Genomic DNA, 5,101 nt, shown 5'->3' on the forward strand with positions numbered 1-5,101 from the left:
AAGTGACAGCCACAAGACCGGAGACTTTATCACGTGGAACTGCAGGTATATGAAATGACTATGTCTAAGGCTGAGGAGCTCAGCTAAGCTTCCTCTGTGCTCAGTGGAGAAAAACATTACCAGTTGAAGTCACCTTCTCTTGTGATAATGACCAAAGACACTGCCATTCAGTCGGTCTTATGGAGGTGCACACCTCTCTCTTGTAACTGTAAAGGGAACGCAGAGAAGGAGTTTTGCTTCCAGCATCTAACTTGTAGATGGCTAAAGTTAGAGAAGATCAGGCAAACTGCAGTGCCTATCCAATTGCTAGGGCTCCAGAGGACGCCAGAGACTGAGATGTTCTCGTCTCGTTAAACCAGTTCTTACCTGGTTGATCCCTCTTCTTAGCATACATGTAATTTCTTTGTTCCTCAGGCTGTAGATTATGGGGTTTAAGCAGAAGAGTGAGGATTTCATAGAACACGGAAACTATCCTATACTGATGCAGCGAGTGGGTGGAGGAAAGCCGTACATCTGTGCAAATGGTGGTCCTGTAGAACAGGCATCCTACTGTCAAGTGAGAACCACGAGTGGAGAAAGCTTTGTACCTGCTCTCGGAAAAGTTCATGCTCAGGACAGCCTGGAGGATACAGATATATGAGATCAGAGTGACCACAAAGATACTGCTTCCAAGTGCCCCAGCAACTGCGAGAATGACCAGCTCCTTCCTGTAATTAGTTGAGCAGGAAAGGGCCAGCATCGGGGGAATATCACAGTAGTCTTGGTCAACTTCATTCTAATCACAGAAAAAGAATGTAAAAATCAAAGACGTGTCACAGCGTATTAAAAAATCCTGATACCCAGGTGCCAAGGGCTAGATGACCACACAGTTTCATACTTAGGATATTCATGTACTGCAGCAGATGACATGTTGCAATATAAAGGTCATATGCCATCACAGTCAAGAGAAAAATCTCTGTGCCTGCAACATCAATGAGGAAGAACATCCAGCCAGTGAATGAAAACACCTTCTTCTCAGTCAACAAGGCCTCCAGCATCTTTGGCACAGTAACAGTGGGACATAGAACATCTGGTAAGGATAAGGTGCCAAGGAAGAAGTACATGGGTTTGTGCAAATGAGGGTCTGTGCAAACGGCAAGAATGATTGTGATGTTGCTGACCATGGTGGTTAAATAAGTGATCAAAACCAAAACAGACATAAGAAAACAGACTTCCAGAGCATCAGAAAGGCCTATGAGAACAAATTCAGATACTGCTGATAGGCTGACCCTCTGCTTCTTGTCTTTCATTGTGGCGATGATTACAGAGGTGTACCTGAAAGAAAGAAGTTGTAACTTAGTCAAAATACCATCTCCCTTCTAAGGAGTGTGATTTTTTTCATCTGTTTTGGAGTTCAAAGACGTTTGCTAGTTTGCATTGCCGTACTCAAAATCTAAATTTTACTCACATATACCAAATGGAAAAGCCAAAATATAGGTGTGAAGTTTGACAGTGATTAATTAAAAAAAAAAAAAAAAGCAAACAACTTCTTGCAAGACATCTTCTCAGACTGAAGATCTGCAAGTTGAAGACAAAGACACCTCCTCTGTGGTGGTTAAACTGGTTGGATTTGAGCGGTGGAGGAACACGCAGGTCGACTCAATATGAGCGATAAAGCATAGTTCGATTTATTAGCCCGAACAGCATATACTTATACAGTTCACGATAATTATGCATACCTGTCACCTACTAATTGGCTTAAGCTCTAATAGTCATATTTGCATGGTCCTTCTACTTGCAGTTGCTAGCTATGCTTATTCTACATTCTTGTGCTCTTGAAAGCGGTTTGTGAGATTCTGCCACGGTCGCAGTGACCTTGCTGATTCTGCTGAAACAGCCAGCGGTTCCCACTGCAGCCTAGTCTTGCTACTTATGCTAAGGCCTTCAGAACAGGCTCTGCTTGTACAACTGCTCTGCAGACCCATGTCCCTTATTTTAAGCCATTCTCCAACAGTTGGACACAGTACTGTGCAAGACAACAGGACCTGGAAGGAAGCTCTACTCTGAGTAAGGGTGGTGAAGTACAGATCTCTAAAAATCCTACCAGCATAAATTATTTAATGATAATGTCACCAAATTAATCTCAATTACTAGCTGAAGTTAAAGAACTGTTTTTTTTCAAACAGGTAATGCAATCACAGAAGAATCAAATCCCTGATAATCAACAGACAGCTAGTATACCCCAGATGTGTTTTGGATTTTTTTCAACTTTATCCAGTGGGATATAAAAAGAGATATAATCTAGTATCCAATAAAGATCTCCCACCTTTCTATAAATTTTACCATGTAGACTTCTACAACAGCATCAGCACTTTTACAATCTTGCTGGACTTGCCCCACTTGCCTTTCCCAGTTCAAAGAAGCCTATGAAGCCCTAACATTGAAGGACCTTTCCATTGTTATATAGAATGTAACTCAGTTCTTTTAGTATTAATTTCCATGGCAGCCCTATAGAGAGATAAAACGAAGGTCAGCACAAACACCCCCTTGTCTGCAGATTAGAGCATTATTATGAGATGCTGTGAATACTGTAATTCTCATTTATAAGTGACACAGGTAATAAATTAAATAGTGGACCATGATAATCCCATCTGAGACAGGCTCCTCTACCATCTCATGTTTTCACAGAAATTTACTTCCAGCTTAGAAGTGACAAAAGTGACAAAAGTCAGGGCTTAAACTACTGTAAGAAATATTCTAATCAGCACAAAAAAGAGGCACATGGTGCTGTAAATCACAGCCTCACTTGTCCTTAAAATGGGAAATTTATTCAGGTGCCATACAACAGAAACTTAACACAGAAATACTCACTGCTACAAAGGATGAATGACTGGTAATTGTTGTGTATCGATAAGGATCATGGCTGAAAACATTGTGGTGAAACTAGTTCATCCAGCCACAGGAGATGACACATTCAGCACAGGGTGAACTGCGATTCGCATACCAAGGACAAGCTAAGGAGCCACAGCCCAGGCCGGCTGGCTGACACCGAAGGTGGGGGCTGAGCTGGAGGGCACATAGCTCCATCTTCTGATATGCCCAGCTTGGCACAAAGGGGAAAAGCTGAGATCCTTCAACATGGCCTGAGACTTGTCAAGACTTGTCGATCTTTCACAATCACCCCTTTTCCCCAGACTTTACTCTGAAAGCTATAAAAAAGCTCACCTAAAACAGCACTGATAGGGAACCCACCACCCTGAGGACCTGCAGCCCACCAGCCTCATCGCGGTAACTGGACCAGACACCGGAGGACGTTGTGCTCCTGAACTACAAACCCCAGCATCCTCACCGTGGGACATCGAAGGCCATACATCATCCTCCAGGTCCTGTCATCCATGCTGCGCAGCCACAAGAGTGGCTGAATCCATCACCCTTTTCTTTCTTCCTTTCTCTCTGCTCTTTTCTTCTATATCCCTATTTCTTTGTCTCTCTTTCTGTGATATATTACTCTCTCTTACATCTTAGTTTTCCTTCCCTCTCTACCACTCTCTTTCTCCCTTTTTGTTTTGAACATGTAAGAGTAACATTATCTTAAGCTCTGCTGTTGGATTCTTGTTAAGTCTTGTATTATAGTTACTAATGGTTGCCAATACATCGCTCGTACTAGGACTTTTGTTGTTAATGTATTGGTAAGTTCTGTGATATCATAAAATACTTCTGCCAAGCCACTATTCGCTGTAACTAGTACTCCAGCATGTACTTTTAGTAAAACTCAAAATTGAATTGGACCCCTGGAGTGACTGTCTGTCATTCAGTTCGCATAACTGTGCAGAATTAACCCAGAGTTAACTCACATCTGGTCTTACCTGTTGAGTCAGGGCGTGTGTCACGTTCAGAGTTAACTCATCCCCCATCCCATCTGTTGGGACGGGACAGTAATATAGAGTTGTCTGTATCTCCATGAAAAGTGACTATCCTTTCTCTTCTTTCTTCATCTGATTAGAATATCTACAAATGACAGAAAAATGATTTCACTGTAGACTCAGAAACCTCAATCTATCAAGGAAATGGTGGGTCCAGATTTAGCAGCATAAGAATATTCATACAGACATCTGCAAGCACTAGCGAAAATCTAGCTTGACTGCCAGGGTAAACACCTCTTTCTTTTAATGAGGTTTATAAACACGTGAAGATGTGTCTGGCAAGGAGTATCTCTGAAGCTTTTTTGGATGCTACCTTTATTGCATATATGAGACTTTTTCAGAATGTCTCAAAGGGGGCTAGAAAGGTGATAAAGGGATTCTTCACCCTGAATCCTTTGATTCTTACTGGCTTGCATGTTGGAGGGCCTTTTTAAAGGGCTGTGGTTTGACAGCCCTTTCCACACACAGGAAAAGAAAAAAAACCAGCAGATGGTGTCATTGTCCCTAGGTCCTGTCAGCCCACCTCAGATGACATGCCAGTTTTCTGGAGTTTGACAAGTCACGAGAGTCCAGTGTTCTGATTTCTTTAAACCATAGCCTTAAAATTACTTGATCACAAATTGTTTTCAAACTAGTTTGTCTTGCTCTGGAGCCACAAATCTGTTGCATAAGCACCATGTATGGTAAAGAGGCTGTACAGAGTTTATTTGAGGAACGGGCTTATAACCACCTGAAAGACCCTTCACGATCACCTCCCACAATGCAGAAGATCAATAATTAGGTAAGAATCACGTAAGTCGTTGAGGGGCAGCACGGGGCGGCCCTGCCAAGGGCCATGACTGGCATGACTAAGAGGCAGGAACTGGACTACAAAGGCACCACTCCAAGAAGCCAGGTGCATGTCCATCACTGGAGGATTGCCACGTCTGTCATCATCTTTGTGGGAGCCAAGGGTGGTGATATCTCTCTTTTCCTTTTCCTGCCTATCCTCTTCTTATAAACCTTTCATTACAAGCCACACCACCCACCATCATGTTCTCCACGTTCAGGTTGCTTCCACAATGAATACAACTCTTCATGGGTTGTTTAGTGTCGTTTCATCTTTTTTTAAGTCCAAGGGAATCTCAAAACTGCTACAACCCCTGTGTTACTTGTTCCGCATTGTAACAGCAGGAAAATAGTTTCCACTACACAGGGAA

General features: G+C 42.6%; 1 pseudogene; it reads right to left on the reverse strand.

Annotated features, from left to right (window-relative positions):
* Positions 1 to 306: 306 nt before the first annotated feature.
* On the reverse strand, positions 307 to 1,289 carry LOC136114851 (olfactory receptor 5V1-like; annotated as a pseudogene).
* Positions 1,290 to 5,101: the final 3,812 nt, after the last annotated feature.

Source organism: Patagioenas fasciata, chromosome Z (assembly GCF_037038585.1).
Source record: "Patagioenas fasciata isolate bPatFas1 chromosome Z, bPatFas1.hap1, whole genome shotgun sequence".
In the NCBI taxonomy this organism is placed as follows: Eukaryota; Metazoa; Chordata; class Aves; order Columbiformes; family Columbidae; genus Patagioenas; species Patagioenas fasciata.